General features: G+C 48.6%; 1 protein-coding gene across 1 annotated transcript in view; it reads left to right on the plus strand.

Moving 5' to 3' along the window:
* The first annotated feature begins 7,144 nt into the window (after window positions 1-7,144).
* Window positions 7,145-15,520, plus strand: part of atpaf1 (ATP synthase mitochondrial F1 complex assembly factor 1) — a 37,727-nt gene continuing 29,351 nt past the window's right edge. The window contains exons 1-2 of the mRNA XM_061780366.1: window positions 7,145-9,310; window positions 9,410-9,553. The gene's annotated coding sequence lies outside the window, so the exon portion shown is untranslated. The remainder of the gene's footprint in view (window positions 9,311-9,409; window positions 9,554-15,520) is intronic.

The following is a 15,520-nucleotide window of genomic DNA, read 5'->3' on the forward strand; positions in this document are numbered from 1 at the left end:
GCGACCTTCTCAACCCGTGAGCGATCTTCAGGTGTGCCGTGGGAAATGATCACAGTTTACTTAGCTGCTTTAAAATATATATATTCATTTACAAGAAATAATGTGTCTTTGCTCCTCTATTTATGCCAGTGAGGCATAGTGACACACAGAACAAATTAATGCTCTTCTATTAGATGGCAGGAAGTAAATACAGTAATTACTGTGCATCTATGTTTTGTGACATTTTGACCCTACTATTTTATATAGACTTTCCTCCGCATTGGATAAAATCTGCTGCGGCATTTTTCTGGCCAAGGGATGCTAATGACACGGTCAGATATGCAAAATTACTAATCCAGGACCTGCAATAAAACATAACATCTGTATCATCATTAGATTTTTCGTCTGAAGTTTGGGGGTCTGCGACTGACTGGCGACCAGTTCAGGGTGTAGGGTACGGAAAGTATGCAGACACCCTTAAAATTTTCACTCTTTGCTATATTGCAGCTCTTTGCTAAAATCATTTAAGTTCATTTTGTTCCTCATTAATGTACACACAGCACCCCATATTGACAGGAAAAAAACGGACAACGCACAGCTAAAAGACCCCTATGATGAAAAACATGAATGGATTGAGGTTTCACTTGCCCGGACGCGGGTTCACCGGGGCCCCCCTGTGGAGCCAGGCCTGGAGGTAGGGCTGAACCCGTGGAGGCCCGGCCGGGCGCAGCCCGAAAGGGTAACGTGGGTACCCCTTCCCATGGGCTCACCACCTGTGGGAGGGGCCATAGGGGTCAAGTGCAGTTTGAACTGGGCGATGGCCAAAGGCAGGGACCTTGGCGATCTGATCCCTGGCTACAGAAGCTGGCTCTAGGGATGTGGAATGTCACCTCTCTGGCAGGGAAGGAGCCCGAGCTGGTGTGTGAGGTTGAGAAATTTTGACTAGATATAGTCGGGCTCGGCTCCACACACGGCTTGGATTCTGGTACCGGTCGTCTTGAGAGGGGTTGGACTCTCTTCCACTCTGGAGTGCCCCACGGTGAGAGGCGCTGAGCAGGTGTGGGTATACCTATTGCCCCTGTACATTGGTGGTCACCCCAGTGAACGAGAGGGTAGCCTCCCTCCACCTTCGGGTGGGGGGATGGGTCCTGACTGTTGTTTTGCCGATGCGCCAAACAGCAGTTGAGACTACCCGCCCTTTTTGGAGTCCTGAGAGGGGGTGCTGGAGAGCGCTCCCGCTGGGAACTCCATCGTTCTGCTGGGGGACTTCAATGCTCATGTGGGCAATGACAGTGAGACCTGGAAAGGCGTGATTGGAAGGAATGCCCCCCCCCGATCAGAACCCGAGCGGTGTTCTGTTATTGGACTTCTGTGCTCATCACGGATTGTCCATAACGAACACCATGTTCAAACATAAGGGTGCCCAAATGTGCACTTGGGACCAGGACACTCTAGGTTGCAGTTCGATGATCGACTTTGTGGGCGTGTCATTTGACTTGCGGCCGTATGTCTTCACACTCGGGTGAAGAGAGGGGCGGAGCTGTCAACTGATCACCACCTGGTGGTGAGTTGGCTCCGGTGGTGGGGTAGATGCCGGTCCGACATGGCAGGCCCAAACGTATTGTGAGGGTCTGCTGGGAACGTCTGGCAGAATCGGCTGTCAGAAGGAGTTTCAACGCCCACCTCCGACAGTACTTTGGTCATATTCCGGGGGAGGCGGGGGACATTGAGAAATGGACCATGTTCCGCACCTCCATTGCTGAGGCGGCCGACCGGAGCTGTCCCCGTAAGGTGGTCAGTGCCTTTCGTGGCGGCAATCCCCGAACCCATCGGTGGACACCAACAGTGAGGGATGCCGTCATGCTGAAGAAGGAGTCCTATCGGGCCTTTTTGGCCTCTGACACTCCTGAGGCAGCTGATGGGTACCGGCTGGCCAAGCGCAATGCAGCTTTGGTGGTCATTGAAGCAAAAACACGGGCATGGGAGGAGTTCGGTGAGGCCATGGAGAAATACTTAAGGATGGCTTCGAGGAAATTCTGGTCCACCATCCAGAGTCTCGCGAGGGGGAAACAGTGCACCACCAACACTGTGTATAGTGGGGATGTGGCGCTGCTGACCTCGACTCAGGACGTTGTGACTCGGTGGGGAGAATACTTCGAAGACCTACTCAATTCCACCGACACGCCCTCCCATGAGGAAGTAGAGTCTGGGGTCTCAGAGATGGGCTCTCCAGTCTCTGGGGTTGAGGTCACCGAGTTGGTTAAAATGCTCCTCGGTGGACATCGGGGACAATGACTCTGGATTGGCAGATTGGGGTGGTGGGACTGGAGGGTGTGTTCCAGCTACAGGGGGATCACACTCTTCAGCCTCCCTGGTATGGTCTATTAAGGGGTGCTGGAGAGGAGGGTCCATCAGGAAGTCGAATCTCAGATTCAGGAGGAGCACTATGGTGTTCATCAGAATCAGAATCATCTTTATTTGCCAAGTATGTCCAAAACACACAAGGAATTTGTCTCCGGTAGTTGGAGCCGCTCTAGTACAACAGACAGTCAATTTACAGAACACTTTGGAGACATAAAGACATTAACAAAAAACAACAACAAACAACAATTGTGCAAAAAGATGCAGAGTCCTCAGTTCGAATGGCTAATATCGCAATAGTCCGGTGCAATGACCATTGTGCAAAGGGCACTGAGACTTCAAGGAGTGTATGCGGTTTAAAGTGACGAGTAGTGCGATAATCTGGGACAATGGTTGTGCAAATGTTACAGATACTCCTCAATCAGTGTGCAAATGGAGCAGATACTACTCTGGCATGAGTGGCCACTATATGCAAATAGTGCAGCACGGCGAGACAACTACAGTGAGTGCACGAGTAATACATAATACAGAAATGTGACAACGAACTCAAGTCAAAAAATTGCCAGCTTGTTGTAATGGAATTGTAAGTTAGCTGTTCAAGAAGTTGATTGCAAGAGGGAAGAAGCTGTTGGAATGTCTACTAGTTCTAGTTTGCATTGATCGGTAGCGCCTACCTGAGGGAAGGAGCTGGAAGAGCTGGTGACCAGGGTGGGGAGGGTCCGAGAGGATTTTGCACGCCCTTGTCTTAGTTCTGGCAGCGTGCAAGTCCTCAAGGGTGGGTAGGGGGGTACCGACAATCCTTTCAGCAGTTTTGATTGTCCGTTGCAGTCGGAGTTTGTCCTTTTTTGTAGCAGCACCAAACCAGACTGTGATGGAAGAACACAGGACTGATTCGATGACCGCTGTGTAGAACTGTCTCAGCAGCTCCGGTGGCAGGCCATGCTTTCACAGAAGCCGCAGGAAGTACATCCTCTGCTGGGCCTTTTTGAGGACGGAGTTGATGTTGGTCGCCCACTTCAGGTCCTGGGAGATTGTAATTCCCAGGAACTTGAAGGTCTCGACGGTTGACACAAGGCAGCTGGACAGCGTGAGGGGCAGCTGTGGCGAAGGATGCCTCCTGAAGTCCACGATCATCTCTACAGTCTTGAGCGTGTTCAGCTCCAGGTTGTGTCGGCCGCACCACAGCTCCAGCCGCTCCGCTTCCTGTCGATATGCAGACTCGTCACCGTCCTTGATGAGGCCGATGACAGTGGTGTCATCTGCAAACTTCAGGAGTTTGACAGTCGGGTTCGCTGAGGTGCAGTCGTTCGTGTAGAGAGAGAAGAGCAGCGGAGAGAGGACACAACCTTGGGGCGCCCCAGTGCTGATGCTGCGTGTGGATGAGGTGGCCTCCCCCAGCCTGACCTGCTGTGTCCTGCCCGTCAGAAAGCTGTAAATCCACTGGCAGATGGCAGGTGAGACGCTGAGCTGGAGAAGCTTGGATGAAAGGAGTTCAGGGATGATGGTGTTGAACGCTGAGCTGAAGTCCACGAACAGGATCCTCGCGTAGGTCCCTGCACTGTCGAGGTGTTCTAGGATGAAGTGCAGTCCCATGTTGACTGCATCATCCGCAGATCTGTTCGCTTGGTAGGCAAACTGCAGGGGGTCCAGCAGGGGACCTGTGACACTCTTGAGGTGGTTCAGCACAAGACGTTCAAAGGACTTCATGACCACAGATGTCAAAGCGACAGGCCTGTAGTCATTCAGACCCGAGATTGCAGGTTTCTTGGGGACTGGGATGATGGTGGAGCGTTTGAAGCAGGATGGAACTTCGCACATTTCCAGTGATCTGTTGAAGATCTGAGTGAAGACTGGCGCGAGCTGGTCCGCGCAGACTTTGAGGCAGGATGGAGACACGTGGTCCGGGCCTGCCGCTTTGTTAATCTTTTGTTGTTTGAAGATGCGTCTCACATCCTGTTCATGGATGGTTAACGCAGAGGTCAGAGGTGTGATTGTGGTCGCGGGTGCGGCCGGATTGGTGTGTGGTGTGAAACTGTCCTTTTCAAATCTGCAGTAGAAGGTATTCAAGTCGTTGGCTAGTGTGCTATTGTTCTCAGCTTGGGGGGATCGTCGCTTGTAATTAGTCAGCGACTGGAATGCATGCCAGACTGATTTAGAGTCGTTTGCGCTAAACTGTTTTTCCAACTTTGCTGTATAGATCCTCTTTGCAATGTTAATTTCTTTGGTCAGCTGGTTTCTAGCTCGATTATACAGGGCCCTGTCCCCGCTCTGATATGCGTCCTCCTTAGCTTGGCGAAGCTGCTTAAGTTTAGCAGTGAACCACGGCTTATTGTTGTTGAATGTGCGAAATGATTTTGTTGGAACACAGACCTCTTCACAGAAACTGATATAGGATGTAACAGTCTCCGTATATTCATCCAGGCTGCCAGCTGAATTTTCAAAGACACTCCAGTCTGTGCAGTCTAAGCAGCTTTGAAGTTCCATCTTGGCTTCATTTGTCCACTTTTTGACTGTTTTCACTGTAGGCTTCGCACATTTAAGTTCTTGCCTGTACGTCGGTATTAAGTGAATTAAGCAGTGATCAGACGAGCCCAAGGCTGCACGAGGTATAGCACGGTATGCGTTTTTTACCGTGGTGTAGCAGTGGTCTAAAGTATTATTTTCCCTGGTAGGACAGTCGATGTGCTGCTTGTATTTAGGGAGTTCGTGGTTGAGTTTAGCTTTGTTAAAGTCCCCAAGAATAATGAGGGGTGAGTCGGGGTGTTTTTTTTCAATTTCGTTGACTTGATCGGCGAGCGTTAGCAATGCGGCGTTCGTGTTAGCTTGAGGCGGAATATAGACGCCAGCGAAAATGAATGATGCGAACTCACGTGGCGAGTAGAATGGTTTACAATTTAAGAATAGCGACTCCAAATGCGGGCTGCAGTGTGTGCTGATCCCCGTGACGTCCGTACACCATTTTTCGTTGATATAGAGGCATATCCCACCGCCCTTTGTTTTCCCCGATGATTCCATGTCGCGGTCCGCTCGATGAATGTGGAAACCGGGAAGCATAATGCCGGCATCGGGTACAGCGTCGCAAAGCCAGGTCTCCGTGAAGCACATGGCCGCGGAACGTCCGAAGTCTTTACGTGTCTTTAACAGAAGATGAAGCTCGTCCATTTTGTTGGGTAGGGAGCGTACATTCGCGAGGTGGATCGACGGGAACGCCAATCTGTGTCCTCTCTTGCGGAGTTTCACCTGAATGCCGGCTCGCTTCCCTCTGTGGCGCCGCTTCCGTCTCCATGCGCCGAAAACCGCGGACGCCGCTCCGGTGAGTAACTCTGGGAAAAAACTGAGCGGATATTCGAAAGTTGGTGACAGAAAGTCTGGAGTAGACTCCTTGATGGTTAGCAGGTCTCCCCTTGTGTAAGTGAGTCGTGTAAGGTCTCCAAAGACGGACGAAAAACACAAAAACAAAGACAATACTAGAGAGCGCGTTACCGAGGCGACCACACTGGTAGGCGGCATCTTGCCATCATCCTTGTCGTGGAACAGTGGACCAGCTTTACACCCTCGGCTGGGTCCTCGAGGGTGCATGGGAGTTCCCCCAACCAGTCTACATGTGTTGTGTGGACTTGGAGAAGGCGTTCGACCGTGTCCCTCGGGGAGTCCTGTGGGGGGTGCTTTGGGAGTATGGGATACTGAACCCCCTGATACGGGTTGTTCGGTCCGTGTACGACCTGAGTTTCATCCGCATTGCTGGCAGTAAGTCGGATTCATTTCCGATGAGGGTTGGACTCCGCCAAGGCTTCCACTTGTCACCGATTCTGTTCATAACTTTTATGGGCAGAATTTTGAGGCGCGGCCAAGGCGTAGAGGGGGTCCATTTTGGTGGCCTCAGTATTGCATCTCTGCTTTTTGCAAATGATGTGGTTCTATTGGCTTCATCAAGCCATGATCTCCAACTCTCACTGGAACGGTATGAAAATCAGCACCTCCAAATCTGAAACCATGGTCCGCAGTCGGAAAAGGGTGGTGTGCCCTCTCTAGGTCGGGGATGAGATCCTGCCCCAAGTGGAGGAGTTGAAGTATGTTGGGGTCTTGTTCATGAGTGAGGGAAGAATGAAACAGGAGATCGAAAGGCGGATCGGTGCACCGTCTGCAGTGATGCGGACTTTGTATCGGTCCGTTGTGGTAAACAAGGAGCTAAGCCGAAAGGCGAAGCTCTCAATTTACCGGTCAATCTACGTTCCTACCCTCACCTATGGTCACGAGCTGTGGGTCGTGACCAAAAGAACAAGATCCAGATACAAGCGGCCGAAATGAGTTTCCGCCGCAGGGTGTCCCGGCTCTCCCTTAGAGATAGGGTGAGAAGCTCGGACATCCGGGAGGAGCTTAGAGTAGAGCCGCTGCTCCTCCACTTTGAGAGGAGCCAGATGAGGTGGCTCGGGCATCTAATTTGGATGCCTCCTGGACGCCTCCCTGGTGAGGTGTTCCGGGCACGTCCCACCGGGAAGAGACCCTGGGGATGACCCAGGACACGTTGGAGAGACTATGTCTCCCAGCTGGCCTCGGAGCACCTCAGGATCCCCCCGGAAGAGCTGGATGAAGTGGCTGGGGCGAGGGAATTCTGGACGTCCCTGCTAAAGCTACTGCCCCCACGACCCGACCTCGGATAAGTGGAAGAAAATGGATGGATGGATGGCTTTGTACTCCAGAGCACAAAACAAGACAAAACCAAAAACAAAACCAACAAAACAAAAAGAGAAGAAAACAAAAACAAACGACTCCAGACATTGTCTCCCGAAACAGAGGGGTGCTATCTATCTTAAACTCTGAGTCGGGGGTAGGGTGGAAGGTGCCAGAAAATTCCACTCCTTATAGGGTAAACAGATGTTACAACTTTCAGAAATATTGTAAGCCCAGACAAATGACTTAGACTTGCGAATATAAAGTCAATCTTTTCTGTTCCTTCTCCCAGCCCACGCCTGTCTAGATCTCACACAACCTTCCTTATTTATTTCAATATACAGGCATTATATCTTTAGAAAATATATCACTTGCCAACCACAAACTCAGTCAGTTGACCTTGAGGTCAAAATCTGACACGATCAGCCCATCGTTGGGTAATGACTCAAATATTGGACAAATACCGTCAACAGCGTCTGTGCGAAGTGGATGCTGGCACTGTTGACGGATGGGCAGTTTAGGTTGAATCAGCGGACAGTTGGTGTTTAACCTTATATCACATTTGCTGGTAGCCCAATAGCTGGGATTCGACTTGGGAAATGTCAAGGAAGCGGAAAAGAACATTACACGTGAAGTTCAATTTGTAAGAAGGATGCAATGTCATGGGTGTGTGTTCCAGTTGTTGTTTTTTCCCTGTCTCGTACACACCTGCTACTGAAAGCATCTTAACCACCTGTGCCTCATTCACCCTAATTACCCCTTGCATTTAACCTCGTGTCTCATTCTTACTAGTCGCCAGTTCGTCGTACCTTGTCATCGCGTTTCAGCATCCCTTGTTTCCATGTCCTATCCTCTATTCCGTTCATGACAGATCGAACTGGCCATAACATGGACCCTTCCCCATCACAAAGATCATCAACCCTGTCACCGTGAAGCTTAGGCTCCCCAGGTCGATGCGGGTCCACCCTGCTTTTCACGTCAGCCTGCTCAAGCCCGCTTGGGAGTCCCCTCTGGTCCCGCTTTCCAGGCCCCCTCCTCCCCCCCGGTTCGTGGATGGGGGCCCTGTCATCACTGTGAGGCGGCTGTTGGCGTCCGTTTCTTTTCCGGGGTTCGTGCTGGCTCCAGGTGAAATCAAAATGGACCCTTGCAAGTTGATTGGCCCACTCCCACGTCACGCAAAGACGTACAAAGCTTCTTAGGGTTCGCTAATTTCTACAGAAAGTTCATTAGAAATTTCAGTTCTATAGCCTCGCCTTTGTATGATCTTACCTCGCCACACAGACCTTTCGTATGAAACCCGCTTTGTCAGGCAGGTTTTCAGAAACTTAAATCGAGCTTTACCTCCGCTCCCATCCTCACTTTGCCAGATCTCAAACAGCAGTTTGTGGTAGAAGTTGATGCGTCTGATGCCGGTATAGGAGCAGTGCTCTCCCAGAAATGTTTCAAGGATGGTAAGTTACATCCTTGTGATTATCTCTCCAAAAAACTGACCCCAGCCGAGAGACATTATGACATTGGTGACCGTGAACTGCTGGCATTCAAGGTGGCTTTGGTGGAGTGGAGGCACTGGCTAGAGGGGGCACATACTCTGTTTTTAGTACGGACATATCACAAGAACCTGGAATATCTTAAGACTGCTAAGAGATTAAATGCGAGGCAGGCTAGATGGGCTCTGTTCTTCACTACATTCAATTTACCTTAAGGGGAAGAGTCATCCACTGGGCTCACACTAACCGGACTGTATGTCACCCAGGCATTGCCAAGACTCAATCTGGTCGAACAGCGCTTTTGGTGGCCCTATGTTAGAAGGGATGTTACCAATTATGTCAATGTTTGCCAGGTATGTGCTGGTAACAAGTCCTCTCGTAAACGTCCTTCTGGGGAGTTGCGACCCCTGCCAATACCACAATGTCCTTGGTCAGACATTTCCGTAGACTTTGTGACAGGATTACCGGCCTCTAAGGGAAATATCACCATTCTCACAGTTGTGGACAGGTTCTCTAAGATGGCACACTTCATTGCACTCTCGATACTCCCCTCAGCTAAAGACACTGCCGAGTTAATGATACACCAGGTATTCAAGTTCCATGGTTTCCCCAAGAATGTGGTATCCGATAGGGGTCCCCAATTCATTTCGCAATTTTGGAAGGAGTTTTGCAATCTCATAGGTGCTACCGTCAGTCTGTCATCTGGGTTTCACCCTGAAACCAACGGACAAACCGAGAGGCTGAACCAGGACCTGGAGACTGGGCTCCGATGTCTCGCTTCACATGAGCCACGATCCTGGTCTCAGAAACTGGTTTGGGTCAAATTCTCTCACAATTCCCTCCCCTCTGCATCCATCTATCGCCTTTTCACGTTGTGCATGGTTACCAACCATCTCTATTTCCTGCCATAGCCCCAGAGTCCACAGTTCCAGCGCCATTGACCTTGGTGAGACGCTGCAGGAGGGAGCGAGCCCGGCAGATGCTGCTGCGCCAGGGACAGTCCTACAAGACCGCAGCTGACCGTAGGAGGACACCGGCCCCGAACTACAAAGTGGGTCAGTGAGTTTGGCTCTCCACCAAGCATATTCAGCTCCGGGTGAAGTCCCGGAAGCTCGCTTCCAGGTTCGTTGGGACCTTCCCCATCACAAAGATCATCAACCCTGTCACCGTGAAGCTTAGGCTCCCAAGGTCGATGCGGGTCCACACTGCTTTTCACGTCAGCCTGCTCAAGCCCGCCTGGGAGTCCACTCTGGTCCCGCCTTCCAGGCCCCCTCTTCCCCCCCGGTTCATGGATGGGGGCACTGTCTACACTGTGAGGCGGCTGTTGTCGTCTCGTCGGAGGGGGCGGGGGTTTCAATATCTGGTGGACTGGGAGGGCTACGGGCCTGAGGAACGTTCATGGGTGCCGTGTGCGTTTATCGTGGATGACTCGCTCATTCGGGACTTCCACGTTGCGCATCCAGGGGCTCTGGGGCCAGCCGTTAAGGGGGGGATACTGTCATGGGTTTGTGTTCCGGTTGTTGTCTTCCCCCTGTCTCATACACACCTGCTCCTGAGAGCATCTTTACCACCTGTGCCTTGTTCACCCTAATTACCCCTTGCATTTAACCGCGTGTCTCATTCTTTCTAGTCGCCAGTTCGTTGTACCTTGTCGACGCGTTCCAGCATCCCTTGTTTCCACGTCACAGACTCACAGTATGACTAGACCCTGTTCCGATTATCAACCTCGCCTTTTTGCCTCACGTTTTTGGATACTGTTGCCTTTTTTGGATTGCCAGCCTGTGTACCGACCTCTGCTCGTTGATTAAACCTCTCTCTTTTTGAAACTGTCCATTTGTTTTGGAGTCGTGCATTTTTGGGTCCTATCCTCTGTTCCCTTCATGACACTCCTTTCACAATTCTTACGTACATTTTGACCAGATCCAAACAATCCAGCCATGACCTTCCTGTGTCAGTCATGCATTTTTTTAAATCAGTTTTTTTTTACAGTGTCATTCGTTCTTTCCACCAATCCTGCACTTTGCGGATGATATGAACAATGGTGCTTTAACTGGATGTCTAATTTTTTTTCCTGTTTTCTCAACAATATTAATTACAAAATGACTTCCGTTGTCACTCGAAATTATTTGTGGTATGCCATACTGGGGCACGATATATTTACACAATACCTTTTCCACAGTAATACTATCTGGGTGTTTTGCTGGAACAATTTCAACCCATTTTGAGAACACTTCAATCAGCACTAGGCACTTTTTGTATTGTCCTACTTTATTCAATTCAATAAAATCCATGTGCACCGCTTAAAAAGGATACTATGCTTGTGGATTTTGGCCTCTCTTGGGCCTGATATTGCCTTGTGAATTATGTTTTGCACAAGTCACACATGATCGACAAAATGTTTTAGAGAATTTGTAAAGTGTTGTTACACTATCACATCCCTCCTGTTGAGACATGGCAAGGCCCATGACTCATAATTGCTGCCCACTTAAACAAGCCTTTCGGGAGGATGGATTTATTTTCTACACTAAATATAATTCCTTCATTATCTGTTATTGCATTCTTATTTTTCCATCATGCCACAAACACATGTAAGGTAAAAAAATGCATATTGACTATCTGTCCAAATAGTCACCCTTTTGTCTTTCATCAATTTGCATGCTTCTGTTAATTCCACAATTTGGTGGTAATTGTCCTGCTTTTAAAACTTTGTCTGTAGTAGTTACAACATATCCCGTAGCATTCGTACCGTTAGGTCTTTTATGTGTGGTTGTGATAGCAACACCGCTATACATGACAATTGGGTAGCAGGCGATAAAAACGTCATTTTGCTTCGCAGGAGAACAACTGAGACTGCATGTGGAACTTTGAGTGTCATCTGATGCAACAACACAATATCCGCTGATGCCTGCACGGCCATTGCAGCTGCAACTACAGCCTGCACACAAATTGCCGTTGCTCGGGCAACTGCATCAAGCCTAGTTGAATAGTATGCTACAGGCCTGAGTTTTGCTCCATGTTTTTTGCAACAAAACTGAGATCATGTGACCGTTTCGACAATCAACTGTATGTTCAAATGGTTTTTCATAATTTGGTAATGCCAATACTGCTGTTCAAGCCAAAATTATTTTCAATTTATTTTCAATACTCTTTCTCCTTCCTCTGTCCATTGAATTTTGTCTGACATTGTCATTGGTGTTTCATAAATCAAATTTGCCCAGGACCTTGGCTCTCAATCTGTAGCTCTTTGCCCTCTAGCTGCCATAAAGCCTCAATTTGCCCATGTCTCATGTTTACTTTTCATTCGAGACACGTGTGAAATTGTATGATTACAAAACAGTCTTTCTGCCTTCTCACTTAAAGCGACTGCTACTACTGCACTCGTCTCATTCCAGGACCAATATAGCAGTTGCTCTGTTTGTGGCCCTAATTTCATTACTTCATGTTCATATTTCTCGTCAGGACCAGGGTCTCCTTGTATCTCAATATGATATGCAATTTTTTTTTTGTCATTTCATCTTCAGGCTTATTAACCTTACTTTCAGCACATCTAAGCAATTCTTCCGCTGCCCACACAGGCCCCCTGTGGATTTGGTGAATGCGCCCCGCATTCACCAAATCACACAAAAACATGTAACCATATACTTTTTCTAATTTATATCATTTTCTATTTGTATATCACTAACACAGTCATCTTTTACAATTTGTCTGTGTTCAGACTTATCTTGTCAAGACAATCTCTTGCCCAATGTCCTTCTTTGCCACAATTCCAGCAACCTTCTGCATTCAGTTTTGACCTATTCCATCTCTCTCTTCCACAACCTCCTCTTCCTTTACCACGGCCTCTGCCGCGTCCTCTACCTCTTCCCTATTTCCAGCACAATTTATTTTCTCTTCTCCTTCAGTACACCAGAATGTCTCTGTCTTCTTCACGACATTCTTTTTCTTTTTATTGCGTAATACACTTTCAGCATGTCGAGCATGATTCATGAACGCATCCAAGCTTTGACTGGCCAGGTTTGCATCATGTTACTTAATCCTCTCTTTTACTTCTGATCTCATTCCATTTCAGTGATATGTGCTAACCAGTTGTTGCATATCACGGCACCACTCTTCTACATCTCTTTTGTAAGGTGTTAAGCTTTCCACCGCTTTCACACACTCTTCTTTTGACCAAGGTCTGTAAACAAGAATTGTTCTGCCTTCTCTGCCTCCTTCATATGCAGGATTTGCCAATTCGATCATGGGATACAGGTCACCTTCAGTTAAATCTTGCAATTTGGGAGAGGACTCTGGACTTAATACTCCACCCATCATTCTGCTCCAATTGCCCACACCACCAGTTTTACAGGGCAGGGCACCGTTGGAAATTCAGCTACTGTGCAGCAGGTTAGGGTGATTAAGGATAGAGATGGAAATGTGTTGACTGGTGCCAGCAGTGTGCTAGCTAGATGGAAAGAATACTTCGAGGAGTTGATGAATGAGGAAAATGAGAGTGAAGGGAGAGTAGAAGAGGCAAGTGTGGTGGACCAGGAAGTGGCAATTATGAGTAAGGGGGAAGTTACAAAGGCATTAAAGAGGATGAAAAACGGAAGGGCAGTTGGTCCTGATGACATTCCTTTGGAGGTATCTAGTAGAGGTGGCTGTGGAATTTTTGACCAGCTTGTTCAATAGAATTCTAGCGAAGAAGATGCCTGAGGAATGGAGGAAAAGTGTGCTGGTGCCCATTTTTAAGAACAAGGGTGATGTGCAGAGCTGTGGGAACTATAGAGGAATAAAGTTGATGAGCCACACAATGAAGTTATGGGAAAGAGTCGTGGAGGCTAGACTCAAGACAGAAGTGAGTATTTGGGCGCAACAGTATGGTTTCATGCCTACAAAGAGTACCACAGATGCATTATTTGCCTTGAGGATGTTGATGGAAAAGCACAGAGAAGGTCAGAAGGAGCTACATTGTGTCTTTGTAGATCTAGAGAAAGCCTATGACAGCGTACCCAGAGAGGAACTGTGGTACTGCATGCGGAAGTCTGGAGTGGCAGAGAAGTATGTTAGAATAATACAGGACATGTACGAGGGCAGCAGAACAGCGGTGAGGTGTGCTGTAGGTGTGACAGACGAATTTAAGGTGGACGTGGGACTGCATCAGGGATCAGCCCTGAGCCCCGTCCTGTTTGCAGTGGTTATGGATAGGCTGACAGATGAGGTTAGACTGGAATCCCCGTGGACCATGATGTTTGCAGATGACATTGTGTTCTGCAGGGAGCAGGTGGAGGAACAGTTAGAAAGATGGAGGCATGCACTGGAAAGCAGAGGAATGAAGATTAGCCGAAGTAAAACAGAATATATGTGCATGAATGAGAGGGGTGGTGTGGGAAGAGTGAGGCTACAGGGAGAAGAGATAGCAAGGGTGGAGGACTTTGGATACTTGGTGTCAACCGCCAGACCAATGGTGAGTGTGGTCAGGAAGTGAAAAAACGGATCCAAGCAGGTTGGAACGGGTAGAGGAAGGTGTCAGGTGTGTTATGTGACAGAAGAGTCTCTGCTAGGATGAAGAGCAAAGTTTATAAAACAGTGGTGAGGCCAGCCATGATGTACGGATTAGAGACAGTGGCACTGAAGAGACAACTGGAAGCAGAGCTGGAGGTGGCAGAAATGAAGATGTTGAGGTTCGCTCTCGGAGTGACCAGGTTGGATAAAATTAGAAATGAGCTCATCAGAGGGACAGCCAAGGTTTGATGTTTTGGAGACAAAGTTAGAGAGAGCAGACTTCGATGGTTTGGACACATCCAGTGGAGAAATACTGAGTATATTGGTAGAAGGATGATGAGGATGGCGCTGCCAGGCAAGAGAGCTAGAGGAAGACCAAAGAGAAGGTTGATGGATGTCGTGAGGGAAGACATGATGGCAGTTGGTGTTCGAGAGGAGGATGCAGGAGATAGGCTTACATGGAAAAGGCTGACGCGCTGTGGCGACCCCTAAAGGGACAAGCCGAAAGGAAAAGAAGAAGAATGGTTTGAATGGGTAAAGAAATGAAGGAGGAAGGAATAATGTATAATGTCTGAATGTGGGGAAAATGTGGGTATTTGAATGTGGGAAAATGTGGAATTTGGGTAATATGGGAATGTGGGGGTATGGAAAATATTTTGCAGTTGGAAAGGTTTGAATCAGTCAACAAATGTTGAAGAAAGAGGGAATGTAGAATATGCCGGAATGTAGGAAAATGTGTGTATTTTATGTGGGGAAAATGTGAAATATGGGTGAAAATGTGGAAAGTGGGTAATGTGGGAATGTGTCTTGACGAAGATCTAAATAAGCTGAATGTGGAATGGGAATCGTGGAACCATTTTGTTGAATGTCTCAACGGGAATGAATGGGAAAATATTTTGTGTAAAATGTGGAATTGGGCGGCACGGTGGACGACTGGTTAGAGTGTCAGCCTCACAGTTCTGAGGACCGGGGTTCAATCCCCGGCCCCGCCTGTGTGGAGTTCGCATGTTCTCCCCGTGCCTGTGTGGGTTTTCTCCGGGCACTCCGGTTTCCTCCCACATCCCAAAAACATGCATTAATTGGAGACTCTAAATTGCCCGTAGGCATGACTGTGAGTGCGAATGGTTGTTTGTTTGTTTGTGCCCTGCGATTGGCTGGCAACCAGTTCAGGGTGTACCCCGCCTCCTGCCCGATGACAGCTGGGATAGGCTCCAGCATGCCCGCGACCCTCGTGAGGAGAAGCGGCTCAGAAAATGGATGGATGGATGGATGGTTCGGCAACCTTTGTGACATGGAGTGCCAGTTTGAAATGTTCTTCTCAAGGAGTGTGGCATTATCAACTTAAACGCAAAGTTAAATCATGCCACAAAACATTTTTACATCCATCCGGCTTCCCATGCGTTGCTTCTTTCTCGTGATTTTGAGCAGTGGTAAAAACTTTGAGGGAGCTAGCTTGTTTACCATACCCGGACCCAGCACGTTCAATTGACTTTGCTACATTTGCTCAGTGTCTGAAAGTCTTCTCGTGCTTTGTTTCA

This window comes from Phyllopteryx taeniolatus, chromosome 7 (assembly GCF_024500385.1).
Source record: "Phyllopteryx taeniolatus isolate TA_2022b chromosome 7, UOR_Ptae_1.2, whole genome shotgun sequence".
NCBI classification, from domain to species: domain Eukaryota; kingdom Metazoa; phylum Chordata; class Actinopteri; order Syngnathiformes; family Syngnathidae; genus Phyllopteryx; species Phyllopteryx taeniolatus.